Source organism: Octopus bimaculoides, chromosome 2 (assembly GCF_046866305.1).
Source record: "Octopus bimaculoides isolate indiv1 chromosome 2, ASM4686630v1, whole genome shotgun sequence".
NCBI lineage: Eukaryota > Metazoa > Mollusca > Cephalopoda > Octopoda > Octopodidae > Octopus > Octopus bimaculoides.
The window spans coordinates 114,037,873-114,053,613 of NC_142929.1; the positions used below are offsets into that span (position 1 = coordinate 114,037,873).

The 15,741-nt window shown below is 34.0% G+C and overlaps 1 protein-coding gene and 1 long non-coding RNA gene across 7 annotated transcripts in view; one reads left to right on the forward strand and one right to left on the reverse strand.

Moving 5' to 3' along the window:
• LOC106867486 (innexin unc-9) overlaps positions 1-9,424 on the reverse strand; it is a 956,248-nt gene extending 946,824 nt beyond the window's left edge. For 2 of the 4 annotated variants that reach the window (XR_016240718.1, XR_016240719.1), the window contains exon 1: positions 5,480-9,424. The gene's annotated coding sequence lies outside the window, so the exon portion shown is untranslated. The remainder of the gene's footprint in view (positions 1-5,479) is intronic. The other 2 variants (XM_089347514.1, XM_089347515.1) reach the window with 2 other exon arrangements.
• LOC106867487 (uncharacterized) overlaps positions 1-15,741 on the forward strand; it is a 50,739-nt gene that overhangs the window by 3,287 nt on the left and 31,711 nt on the right. The window contains exon 2 of one of the 3 annotated variants that reach the window (XR_016240720.1): positions 3,469-3,859. The exons of 1 other annotated variant lie outside the window; for it this stretch is intronic. This is a non-coding gene — a long non-coding RNA (uncharacterized LOC106867487). The remainder of the gene's footprint in view (positions 1-3,468; positions 3,860-15,741) is intronic. One more of the 3 variants, XR_016240722.1, reaches the window with a different exon arrangement.

A 15,741-nucleotide genomic window follows, 5' to 3' on the forward strand; every position in this document is an offset into this window, starting at 1 on the left:
CAACTAGAACAATGTGTAATATAGATTTCTCTCATTGTTGTATAGACTCAGATTTTTTAGCGTGGGTGTAGTAAGAGATGTTCTACTGTGTACAGTGTAGCATTTAGTATTAGATCTGTATATGAAGTAAGTAAAATGTCTATATCCAGGAATCGAAAGAGTGTCGCGATCTTCATTGAAAAGAAACTGTACCACGAGTAAATTTACATTTATCAAATAAATATATATATGCTTTGGGGGCAAATGCCTAAATTTGGGTAAAATTAACGTCAAAATATGTAGAAACAAAACCTGGCTATATATTATTTATCTAATACATATATGTATGGATATATGCATAAATATATATACATCATATATATATATACATCATATATATATATATATATACATCATATATATATATACATCATATATATATATATATATATATATATATATATATATATATATATATATATATATATATATATATATATATATATATATGATGTATACACATGCATGTATATATATATGAATACATACACACACACATATATATATTTGTGTGTGTATGTATATATGTGTACATGTGTATGTGTTGATGTATATTTTCACACTTTTGTATTCGTATGCATATAGATTTACACAAACAACCTATGTGTGTGTGTGTGTGTGTACAGAGGAGCATATATATATAGACAAATGCACACGGACAGTCGAGAGCATGCACAGGCATCACCCCCCTCCACACGCAGACACATTGTAATTCTTTTGCTTTCTTTTCGTTTATATTTTGCTACACCTTTGTTTTTATTTTGCTTTTAGATGGTGTTTAATAGTTATATACTATTGTATGAAATGAAAATAAGCGTACATCATTTCATACAATGTATAGACGTGAGCATATATGTCTATATACTTCTATCTATCTATTTATCTATCTATCTATCTATCTATCTATCTATCTATCTATCTATCTATCTATCTATCTATCTAACTGTCTATCTGTCTGCCTATCTGTCTATATGCACGTAGTATGCATATATATATAAGTACATAGCTATATATATGTATTTATGTACATATGTATATATGTGTGTGTGTATGTGTGTATGTATACGTATATAGAGGTAAACAGACGGAAATATGTGTGTGTGTGTGTATGTATGTATGCCCTCAAACACACATACACACATACATACACATACACACATATATAGGCATGTATGTATATTTGTATGTTCTGTAAAGAACCATATAGTGTAGGAATTTACATATACGTATAGCAAAACCTGATCGTTTATAATAACAATGTAGTGCACTATGTTCTAACATATTTCACCAGCTTCGCATAAGTATGTATAAAGTTAGGTTATACATAATTATTATCTTTAGTTTACATAGATCGCTGTAGTTAATGATTATATATGTATATCTATATGTCTCACTCAATCTCGCTTTCTTTCTCTCTATGTGTATATATATACGTACATACTTACATACATACGTACATACACACACACATACATACATACATACATACATACATACATATATACACATATACATACACATACATACATGTATATATGTATATATGTATGTATGTGTTATCTTTTATTATTCATTTGTTTCATAATCGTACAGCGGTCATTGACCTCATTGCTTTTGTTATTTACAAAGTCTGGTACTTATTCTAACGGTCAATTTCGCGGAACCGCTAGGTTACGGGGATGTAAACACACGAACTCCGATGGTCAAGCCTTGCTAGGGCAAACACAAGCGCATTTTTGCACACGCGCACGCACGCGCGCACGCACGCGCGCACACACGCACACATACATGCACACACACACACACACACACGCACACACACACACACACACATGTACACGCACATGATGGCTTAGCAGGCCGAAACTTCGAAGTTACTGTCAATACTCTTTTTGTTAAAGAGAAATAAGAAATTTATGCTCAACCAAATGCTTTGAGTAATACTTCAAACATACATACATACATACATGCATGCATACATACATACATACATACATACATGCATACATACATACATACATGCATACATACATACATACATACATGCATACATACATACATGCATACGTACATACATGCATGCATGCATACATACATATGTACATAGATACATGTATATAAAAACGATGACAACGTAATATATGTTTTAGAGCTAGTTGTGACTTTTGATGTACTGATGTAAAATACCTTTTACAGTACTCTGTTATTTAGAACCCTTAAAGTAGCCAGCCCAATTTACAGACTAATGCATACTTCTACTGGTTGTGATTGTCACAGTCATTGACCGGTAGCACGATGACTCATTTCAATTACACTGTATAGCACATACTAGTTTCCCTTTTTGTATCATCACCCATTCAAATGTCAAATACGGTAATAATATGAAGAGCATTATTCATTTATTATTGTTAATAATATTTTATTATGTAAAAATAGTAGTAGTAATGTTATCATTATTTAGAACTTTTTTTTTTCTTTTTTCCTTTTGGCTGGAATCTGAGTCAGCAGCATCATTTTCATCAAAGAAAATCCGAAAGTAGAAAAAAACATGATGGTACTCATTTCTCAAAGTGCCCGAAATACGCGCTTAATTGGTAATCCTGTATATACATACATGCATATATATATGTATATAGGTACATGTGTGTATAACGTGTAGTACCCAATAACAGTTTCGTCGTTGGGCATTCAAACGGATCAATCTGACCACCTATTTGTTAAATAAAAGTGTAAGTGGTTTAGTATCCAAGACACGTGTAGCCGTCTGAAAACCGAAATGAGCATGGCACCATGTGGGACAAGGCTGAATCTTTGAGTAAAACTCTTTCAATAAGCTTCCATTCATAAATTTTTTGACGTGTGTGAAGCAAACCCCTTAATCACTCGTTTATAGCTGGATCCACATGTACATTCAATATATATATATATATATATATATATATATATATATATATATATATATATATATATATTGCATGTATATATATATTGCATGTATATATATGCGCGTTGTAGGTGTGTGTGCGTGTGTGTTTACTTGTGCCTGTGTGGACATCTGTCTGTTTATGCTTTGGTATGTTTAAATGAACGAAATGCAGAAAATCTTTGGCGTGTTACACCATGCACACGAACAAACAGTAGGTATGGAAACGTATGTGAGCATGTGTGCCTCTCCAGATGAACGGTGTGTATCGACATATGACCAAACAGCTGGTGTCGTTTGCTAATCTGTTTGAAATTGCTTGAATATGAAAAAGTATATATATATATATATATATATATATATATATATATATATATATATATATATATATATATATATATATATATATATATATGAAATGAAAAAACAACGAAAATGATATTGATGAAATGCAAAGCCGCCCCTGAGACTTGTTTCACTAATCAAATTTTTATCTCTTCTCACAGGGAATTAACAGCCGTTGACAGATTTCAATTTATTGAAGGACGTCGACGTATGAACATCATAACAACATGTTATTCGGTTGTTTCCGTATATAAATGTTATAAAAAATAATTAACTCCAGCTCTCCTATATTTACTTCAGCATCAGGAAGCTGTTATTTCTAGTCAGTTTCGTTCTGTCATTTATGTCGTGAGGGATCATCCGAATTAACTGAAAGCCAAACACGGTTCCTGTGCATCCTGTAAGAATCATGCATTTGATAGCTGATGGTTGATAGTGAATGGTGACATGATTATGATGATGGCAGCGACGAAGGCGATGATGACAGCAATGATGGCGATGGTGATGATAAGTGGTGGCCGTGGTGATGGTGGTGGTAGTGACGGTGACGAGGTTAGTGCTGATGGTGGAGGTGGTGGTGACGGTGCTGATGTTTGAGGTAGAGGCGTTGGTGGTGGTGCTGGTGACGTTGATGATTATATATGGTTACCACAGATACATTCAGACATGCTTATTTGTTTGCATATATGCGTTTGCATGTATACGCACTACACACACGCACATATACATATATACATATATATATGCATATATATATATATATATATATATATATATATATATATATATATATATATATGCACACATACATGCAGTTATATATATAGTAACACACACACACATACTCACACACACGCACACACACATATATATATTTACACACATTCATACCTTTCTATCTATTTATCCATCTAATTATATGCAGACACAAAACCACAGATGCACAAACACGGACATACATACGCTTAAATAAAGTTAGGTATGTTCCCGCCAGTATTGGTCCATGCAACCTCTAAATTTTGTTGCTTCTATACACAAACACACACACACACACATACACACACACACACACACATATGTATATATGCATAAATTCACACACACACACATATACATATATAATAGCATCTCTCTCATATATATATATATATATATATATATATATATATATATATATATATATATATATATATATGAGAGATGCTGTTATATATGTGTGAGCTTAAGATTCCATCAATTCTTTTTCAACTGAAGTAAGCATATGCAATATATTTAGAAACTGAAGTTTTAAGTACTCCATTAAGCTTACAGTATCAAACTTTATACACCACGTGTTCACACATACTCTGAAATATAGTTTCGCTGAAAAACAGCATTTGTATATGACATGTTGGTGTTTTCGCTAAATTTGATTGATATCTGCATTTCAGATAACAAGCATGCTACCATGGAGTAGACGATTTTATTGTTGATGTCAACACTCAACCAATGTTGTCTGGCGGGAAATTCGTTCTATGTGTAAACACGAAAGCCTACATGCTTTCTCTCAAACACACATGAAGAAGGACGTGTATATTTGCACATTTGCATTTCTATACACAATTCTGCATTCATAACTCAAGCCAGTTACTAATATCTCATTATTGTAAAATGAATTTTTGATGATAAATATACATGGGGTAGAGACACATTTAATAGTTAAGAAAATCTTGTTCTGTATTTTGTCCAACCGGAAGCCTTACTTAAGGAACTGTCAACCGGGATAAATTATAGTATTTGAGTGACATATTAACGAGAGGATATAAATAATGACATAAAGATAATGACCAATGTATTTCATCGTTATATACACTGATAAAACTTACATTTACATAAACATTTATGAGATCTGCTTCGTTGTGCATTAAACTAAACTGGAACATATGCATGTTTACGTTTACTCATTCATAATACATACACATACACGAACATAACATCTATTTCTATCTATTGACATATATGTATATAATATATAAAGTATATATATATATATATATATATATATATATATATATATATATATATATATATATATATATGTATATATATATTTATATATATACAGGCATACTATGTGCACAAATATTTATGTTTGTGCATACTGAATGCTGATACATCAATGTTAAAGCCCACCTTTTATTTGATGTGTCAAACGCCTTTGGGGTTGCAATGGTGACTCTCTTGGCTGATTCGTCCTTACGCGGTAGGGCTACCACCGGGATTTCTTCCAGAACCGTAATATCTTCGTCCAAAGATGGTTTTGAGGGTAGTTTTCGGTTCAGAGACCTACTCTTTCCCATGGAACACATATCATAACTACCGCTACATATGTGTCCTGTTGTCGTAGATGTCTTTTGAGTTCTCGCGTCCTTGATGGATCCGGAAGTTAAACTTTGAACAGGGGGACCTACTTTATTTGTTTGTTGTAAATTTAAGTGAGAATGGTTGGGTTGAGGAGGGCGTTGGGGGTGATGATAGATAGGTTGGGGATGTTTTTGGTTTGTTGTTATTGTTACAGTAGGTGTTGTAGCTGTAACAGAGGTAGATGATCCCGATAATTTTTTGTTATTGTTATTGTTGTTGTTGTTATTGTTATTGTTATTGTTTTTATTTTTGCTATTCTTGTTGTTGTTATGATTGGGCGGGGAGGTACTGGCGACCCCGGTGGCGGTGCCGTTGGGTGGGAAGTCTCCAGTTGATGAAGTAGCAGATGGTAAAGGTGAAGGTTGATGGTGATAGAGTAAATGTGGTGACCCAGTAATGGGTGTTGTGGGGGAAGTGAGGAGGTGTTGTTGGCCCGTAGGGGAAGGTTGTAGGAGCTGAAAGCTTTCCAGGCCGCTACTACGTGTGGGTGTGTCTGAAATAATGGTGTCAGTGGTACTAGCTGGCGTGTGGTGTCTTTGGACTTGGGATGCCGATTGCTGGATGTTATGGTGGTTGTGGTTTTGATGGTTAATATGTTGTGGCTCGGTGGTGGTGGTGGGGATGTGATTAGTCTGGCTGTTGTGATGGGGATTGGGGTGGGGTCGGGTGTGATTATTTTGAGTTTCGATAATTTTGCTGTTTTTATTGTTATGCAAATCTTGCAGAGGTTGAGGTTTTTGTTTTTGTGGTTGTTTATGATCTTGATTTTGTTGTTGATACTTCGGTGATGTTTGATTGCTAATTTGTCGTTGTGAGGTGGGTGGTGGCGGAGCCTGGCGGCGTTGTTGACGTTTTTGTTGGGATCGGTTATCAGATAATTGGTGTTGCTTATGTTGTTGTGGTGCCAGTTGGTGAAGCGGAGACTTGGGGGGTGCCGGGGCGGTCTGTGGAGGTGGAATGGGGGTGGTTGGAGAGGGTGCAGAGGAGGGGGTGAGTGTGGAGGTGATAATGGGTGGGGGAGGAGGAGGAGGAGGAGGAGGCGGCGTTGCTTGTTGGGGTTTCGTTTTGATTTTTTGTCGTTGTAGCAGCAGCAATAACAGCAGTAATAACACTTGTAGCAATGATAGTTGCAGTGGCAGCAGCAGCAGCAGCGGCGGCGGCGGCGGCAGCAGAAACAACTGTCTAAGCTACTGTAGCTGTTGTAGTTGCTGCAGCTGTGATAGAAGCAGTGGCAGTGTTGGTAACAGTTGTAGTAGTAGTAGTAGTGGTGGTAATAGTAGTAATAGCAGTTGTGGTCGTTGTGCTGGCAACGACGACACCAGTCGCCTACGTAGCGAGCAGCGGGTACACTGGTTCCTCTTGCTGCACTGGTCTGTGCGGTGACAAATTCTTCGATGTCTATTGACGATACTGGTGACGTTACTAAAGTGGATTCTGAATTTACTATGACTGCAGCTACTTCAGCTTCCACTGCCACTACGATTATTGCAGTGAATGCTTTTCCTTTTGCTTCCCTTTTTCTCCTTATTATCGTTGCAGTGTTTCTTGTTGAGATCACAGCAGCTGCTGTTATTATAGTTTTTGGTATTTTTGTGTTAGTTGCTAATAACAACAATATGTTAGAAAATGATGACAAGAAGAATGACACGGAGAAATATTTACTGTTTATGAAAGGGATAATTGCATCAGTAGATTTCGTTAAATGGAAATTAAGGAATGTATGTTTACTATATTTGGTGTCGATGTATATAATAACAACAATAATGATAATACACACAAAAGAAGTGATAAAAATTGTAGTTGGCTTACAAGAAGTAGCAGTTACACTAGTGATATTAGAATGAGCACTAGCCACAGTGGCGGCAGCGGCTTTGCAGTAGTAGCAGTAGTAGTTGTTGTTGTTGCTGTTGTTGACTGATGATTGTACTAGCAATATGGTGATGTCGGTGGAGGTAATAGTAGTGGCAGTACTGGTGATGGTTTCGTTGTTATTCGTCCGAGTCCCGTGGACCGTGGCTTGTTGTTTTTTTCCGACCCCTCCCGCCGCCGCCGGCCACTTCGACGTTAGACGACGGGTTACGACTACAACAACATTGAGAGGTAATGCTGTTACGATTACTGGTTTATCCGAGAAGAGAAAACGGTGGGAGTCGAAACCCATTCAAAAGAGCGAAAACGGTGAGACCGACTTGGTGATTATTTGAACAGCTATCGTATAGCAAGCAGTAGTAACAGCTTTGCATTGGTGGCAGCGTCGGTAGGAGTTCTTAAGTAAATGGAACGATGACGGGGGCGGCGGCAAGGTAGTCGTGGTGTCGATGGCGGTGGTGAGATTTCAAGAGGTGGAAGCAAACATGGAAAAAGGAAGGATGAGGAGAAAACAGTTGATAAAAAGACGATGATGGTTATGCACACTGTGAAATCGGTGCTGCTGTGTTATAGCAAAATGTTTAGGTGTATATACGCTGATAGGTATATGTGGTATATCTAATTCTGTATTATAAATATAAATATATACGTATATATTTTTTGATGTTTAATAGTATTTCCATGATAGAATCGAAGTAAAATCACAGTGTTATTTATTCTCTGAGTGGATTACGGTATGGAACTGTAAAGGATATTGATTGTTGTGGTAGCAGTGGCTGTGATGGTTGAAGTGGTTGTAGTGGTGGATCTCCTAGAGGTACTGTGTCACCAAATGTAGTCGTAATGGCGCAACAGATATCAGTAGAGGAAAGGTAAAAACAGAAGACTCTCTTCAAACGTTGACTAAAACTACTGCTTCTGTTTCAATTATAACCTAGGTTACAATGAGTGTATATCTTATATAGGGGGGTGTTCGAATTTACTATCGACATTAGCCAGGTCACTGGTCGAAATGCTATGATTATATTAATAATGATGATGACGACAGTTATGATAATGATAATGATGATGATGCTGGTAATGATGATGATGCTGGTAATGATGACGGCGATGACGATGATGATGACGACAAAGTAGCTGGTGACACTATTGGTTGTAAGGTTGACGTGCGTATATAGTAGAGGTCATGATTACAACTACTGCTAATTATTATTATTACTATTACTATTAATTTTACTGGTGTTATAATAATTATTCTTTTTTACTATTACTATTATTATAGAGAATATTATGTTTTTTTTATGCTGATGTTAGTGGTAGTGGGTGTTGTGATGTTTGATGAGATGTGGGTGTGTTGCTGATAATAGAGATGAAGATGATAATAATAACGATTGAATTAATGGAACTGGTGCTTCCTGGCCAAGGCAGTAATATCAGAATGTTAGAGCCGCCGCTGTCGTCGTCGACTTCTCTATCACTGGCATACATTCTGCAGTAGTAGTTGTAGTAACATTTTATCAAATGTGCAGCTCAAGAATAGACGTTGTGTAATTTCTTGACGAAAGTATTTGATCAGAGAATTTTCTCATTATCTACTGATCCTTTCAATGAGAAGCAAGGAAGAAGTAAATGAAGTTGCTTTCTGTCGTAATAAGATAAAGTCCAGCACAGAATGTCATTGCTTATCATCTTGAGACACCAACTATAAAGCTACTGGATCTTGGCACCTGTTTATTGTATTTACAATAGTAGCGTAGCTAGTTGTAATATTAGTATCTATAGGAATACCAAGCAGAAGTAGTTACCGATTGTAGTGTCGCTTACAACGATTAGAGTCACAGAAGTAGCAGCAAGAGGGGGGTTTCTGTGATGTTGGATTGGTGAAGGTGAGGGTTAAGACAATCTTTCAGTTAGGACACTACACATAGTAATAGATTTGATTCATTTCTTTTTTCTCAAATGATATCATACCTTCGATTTAATTTGACTGAAAAGACTTCAGTGTTGCTAGATACACGAATGTTATGGACTATTCAGCTTTTATGAACAACAAAGCACTAACTACAAAACACTAGAAAGCTAGTTACCTTTCAATAATAGCATTCGATATAAATAGAATAAATAAGTTATTTGTACGTTTTAGGATATAATATCAACCTACTCATATTTCAACGCAAACAGTTTATCTCTAAATACTATATTTCTCTGATGTATCGAATCATGCAGAGGAAGTTAAAATGCAATGGTGGTAAAGGGAAAGATTTACATTTGGGTAATTCATACCAATCCCCTGCCATTCTTACAAATAATTCGAGTAAGGCTGCATATTTCGATTGATGGAAACAGGACACAAGATTAAGAAAGGCAGAAGGTTAATATATTTCGAAGGGAAAATGAAAGTAATTTGTATATGTAGATTTTATAGATATTAATATATATGGGTTGGTTCAGATGAATGTGAGTTTGAAAATACATTGTAGTTAATCAATGCTATATCATCTGTCCATTATAACGTGACATCACGTATGCTACTGGAATATATCACGAATCTTTAGCGCAGCAGACAATGTCTCGAAGACACTGCGCTACACCAAATATTCAACACTGTTGCTCAGTTACCAAACACCTGGTAAGACCATTCAGTGATCCATGATCGATTCGTTGAGTTATCTGTTGCAGCAGTTCAGTAATTGTCCTGAGGATATATGCGGGTATTTCTTACCCTATAGTGAATGCAGGTATCTTTGTTGTTTTAGTAAGTTCTGGTAATTAAAAACCGTATACATACATATCTATCTATCTATCTATCTATCTATCTATCTATCTATCTATCTATCGATATATATATATATATATATATATATATATATATATATATATATATATATATATATATATATATATATATATATATATATATATATATAAATATATATATATATATATATATACTTATATCCTTATTTGTATATATACACATATATATATTTATATATTTGATCCTTTATATTGAACACTCAATATTTCATCTACATTCAATACTTTATTTCATGGTGCCATCCATTTTTATTTTACTTCATATTATATATTGTATATTATATTATATATTGTATATTCCATATTCTATATCCCACATTGGTTCTGCAGGAATATAAATAAACATAAAAAACAGACAATGTTGGAACTCTTTTAAACAAAATAATATATATATTTATATATACATATTTGTATATCATATATGTATATGTATTTATGTATAAACAGATATACATATATACGCATATTTACCTATATATACATGTTGTATGTATATATATATATATATATATATATATATATATATATATATCATATTATATTATATTATATTACATATATATATGTATTTTATCATATATATATATATATATATATATATATATGATAACATACATATATATATATATATAATATAATATAATATGATATATATATATATATATATATATATATATATATATATATATATATATATATATATATATATATATATATATATCTCTGCGCACTCAAATACAGATATTGATAGATCGGTAGGTAGATAGACTGGTCAGTACCCGCCTACGCACAAGTATATATTTGCATACATTAATGTAGAGGTAGTCGTATGACGCATATGTACACACGTACACATACACATATATATATACATAAACACACACATACATACACACATACAAACATATATATACATACACACATACATACATATATGTATACACACATGCAGACACACACACTCACATACAGCCACTGAACTAAATGAACATACTTCACTGATTAGCTGCTACTATAAAATATTGCTACTTATAGCACACCTATATCTATTATCCGTAAACATTATTAATAGTAACATTGTCATCTTTGAGTGTGTCGTTAGATATTAACATGTCTAAAGAAATCAATGAAGTATCAAGAACCAGATATGGCATAGACAGGGATTGGATATTACAAGCTTAAAATATTTTCTCCTCTAAACCATTGCTTCTGAATTTTACCAGTCTGCAAAAATCTTCTTAATCATGCCTTTCAAAATGTGAATCGTCGTCTTGCATATACGCAAAGATTTATTGAGATTGAACGATGTTCCAATGTAACGAATGGGGTGTATTCCCTGCACTCCTTTCTTATAAGCCATGTCCGAAGTATAGAAGCATTTTATACAAACAAAAACATCGTTCAACTCTATTTGGTAACAAAATTATTGTAATATAAATGTACTTATCTCTAACTGCATCTACCATTTAAGTTTCCTCGCCGCAATTTCTTTTCTGTACTCTAATATAAATAGATATATTCCCATACAAAATCTTTGCATTAGTATGTTTTTCATCATTTGCAAAATATGTCGGGGCTGTTTTGTTGGTGGCTGCTATTGTTATTTTGTTCGCGAGATCATGTGTGATCGAGTAGACTAACCAATCATCAAATGTATTCCAAGTTCAGCCATCTATCATTTCTCTTTTCATTTCGGAAATAGTGAAGGTAATAATGAGTTATCCTATGTTCTTTCAATTTGTATCAAATAGTAGTGTCTGATATCAGGGCGCGCTGAATACTTTTAGTATGTTCAGAAAGGGCACAGGAGATTTTTCACAGGCCCATTTGTCTGAATATTGTGGCTGCTAATGTTGTTGGTGTTTATTTCGAGATGATTTTCATCAAGCTACCCTATGATCATGATCAAATGAATTCCAATCATGATCAGCTGGTCGTTTCTTTCAAACATTGTGTATCCAGAACTACATGACCAAACAAGCTACTCCCTTTCTTTAAATACTAATTGATTTGACATAAGAAGAGTTTTGCTGTTATTTTTTGTCAAACAAGCGACCGTATTAAGTCTTTCCGATATGGCAGCATCTTACGTTGTCTTTTTCAATAGTTAGCAAAATTGTTTCCAACGCAAGCGTAAGGTAAATATTTCTTTTTGTAAGAAGTGTAACGTTAAAAATATCACCTCAAACGATTAGAGTAAAGTCGTTTCTGGAATATTTAAAATTATTAATAACCCGTATGAGAATTTCATTCTTGAATGGTGGATTGGCAGCGTTGGTGGATGAAAACGTAAGCATATACATTGTACTTGTGTTCAAATTTTATCAGAGTGGATTCTGTGTATGAAGTCCACAAAATACATGTACTTGTCAAATACTGTCGATTATACCTTTTTGCAAAACTGAAATATCGTAGCTATACGAAATAGGTATTTACTCATATTGTTCTGAATTAACAATCCGTCAGGGACGGATTTTTGCTTTCATTGTTTCTCGGTACATAAAATAATTTCTTGTGGAGCACTAAAGCAGATACAATTGAATATATATCTCCCAAATTTTAGAACTTTTGTATGTGTTAGTAATGAAATGAAGAAGGAAAAGGGAGTAGAAGAAGCAATATGTGATTTGACACTATGGCGTCATCTTTTTTATGCGGACATAATAGTGTCACATGCGTAACGATGATCAATCATGTTTATTTGGTTAAGTGTTTATTTGGTTAAGACATAAACATGGTGATAGCTGAACTGTAATAATTAAAATAGAAAGGAAAGAAAAAAAGCCAGGTCAATTAAACAAAAATAGGTTTTAATTTCAATGAATAAGCAAAATAGTCGGCTCGGCTAACGGTTAAAACTAAGTTGCGGCACGGCAATAGAATAGACACGGCTAATTTCGGTTTGGCTGTATGGTTTATTAGAATGTGCTGACTTGGAAAGAAAATGAGTGTCGTGTGGTTTAAGCCTAAATATGTATATATTTCTTTGTAGTATCATTGATACAAAGCGTTGAAGTTGGCAAGTGTCGAAATTATAATGTTCTCCTGTCGACAGCTGATAGAAGGAATGCCCCACAGCATAAGTTATATGTATATTATTGATTACTGCATTAGCCAGTGACGTGTTGTTTGTTATAGGAAGAACTAGTGTTGTTTTTAATTCCCATTATACGGATTTATACTGTTTACTTTACATTCTGTATTATATTAAACCACGCGTTTCTCTACTTCATTCTAACTAATCAAATATATTTGCTTGTACCACAGAAATGTTCACACTAGCTGAATGTATTTGAGCCAACTCTTTTTTTTGTTTCATTTTTGGATTTATTTCGGTATTTATATCGACTAAATTAATTAGATGATTACATATAAGAATAAATAACTTTTAAACAATATCTATTTTAAAATAACTCCATTAGACTAATTAAAATATGAAGTATAGTACACTATATTTAGTTTACTTTTCTGTCTTCCAAGTTAAGAGAACTACAAGTGTTTTCATTTACGTTCTCACCTTATTAGTACCAAAAAATATACCAAGCTCTAATTAAGGTAATATTTAAAGTATTTTTTTAAACTATTACTGACAAAAATTTCAAACATTTTTGGTTAATGAAATCACTGTTGAAAAGTTACATTATAATTTTTTCCTCCAATAAACAGGGTTTCAAAGAAGGTTATTGTTGAGATGGAACATCAATATTCACATTCAAGAAATTAGTTATATATGTGAAAGTAACTTTGGTTCCCTAATTATGTACCATCCAGAATGTTCAGGAGTCTTTGAACCGCATGATGTTATAATTACTATGCATTGAAGAATAGAAGAATATTTCACGCAGTTATTAAGTTAAAAGCTGAACCTTTCTATTATTTTATCATCATTTTAGGTGTGTGTGTGTGTGCGTGCGTGTAATAAATACCAGTCGTGAGCGGCAGATGGGGCAATATCTCGCTATCTTAGTCAACAGTAGGCCTCCACTGTTTTTGTCCTTATTCTGTCGAAACATTAACATAAAGACGCCATTATATAACAATCTTATAATAATATTACGAAAATTCTACTCTGAGGCAATCCTAAGGGTGTATAAAATAAGCTGAGCCTGAACAGCTATTCTTTTCCAACGCAATGTAGTTAAGTAATGTAGTTAGAAAACTTTAATTGTAATCTCGTTCAAACTACTGGTTCTTTGTTGCTCAAGCATCATCATTCGTTAAACTTGTAAGATTAATTCTGTAGCGAATCTATTATTATCGATGTGATGTCAGTGTGCCGTACATCAGAGTGTCGAGTGTCATATGATCCAATGAAAGAATGCAAATGCTCTTCATTTAACATTCAATGACTATAATACGTAAAGGTAAATCAAATGCAATTGCTATTTCGACGCCACATCTGCCAGGTCAGCATGCAGCATGTCTTAATATGAGTAATGAAAAATCATTTCCACCCACATCTCCCATGATTTAGAAGAATCATGATAGTTCTTAAATAATAATATGCAAATGTCTTCTGCACATTTCAGGAGACGTGTTTCAATGACACAATTCAGCATTAGAAATGTCAATCTACGCAAGATGTCAAGAAAATAAAATCGCTTCATCGCTCCTGTATTTCTTCAGAAAGCTTTGTTATGCAATTGTTAAGAATATAGAAAGAGAATGCTGCAGCAGTGTAATCACACACAATGCATAATTCTAATGTCTATGCATAATCGTTCTGTCATACCAATGTAATGGACTGGCTAATTCAGACTGTCGAAAACATTCGTTTCTTGTTGAAGTTTCAGCTATTAACTGCCATAGACAAAGGCTAAGTTCTTAATTGATTATCCATAATCCAATTGATTGACCACGAAACGTCCATCAAATAATTCTCTAATAACGTGTAGTAAAATTAAAAGAGTATTCCAGTACAAGTATTTTGACATAACGTTAGACATTGAAGTGGCGGTATGATATAACGGCAGACATTGGACTAGCGGTTAGATTTAACGGTAGACATTGGAGTAGCGGTAAATTTTAACTGTGGACATAGGAGTAGCGGTAAGATTTAACGTTAGACAATGGAACAGCGGTAAGACCAACTATATTGTACGGAAAAGATTCATTGTGTTGTGCGATGAGCATAAATATTTTCCACAAATATAGATCCTTGTATTTAATGAATAATGTTCCTTGACCTCCGTTAAAAATATCTATTTACTGCATTTATATAGCAACTTGTGAACAAATGCTTCATTAGTTACAGGTTTCCAGATGCGCCAATAACGGTTAAGATGACAAGGAAGTGTCTAGCCGCAAGTAAGGATTTCGTTCGTCAAGTACCATTTACAATTGAA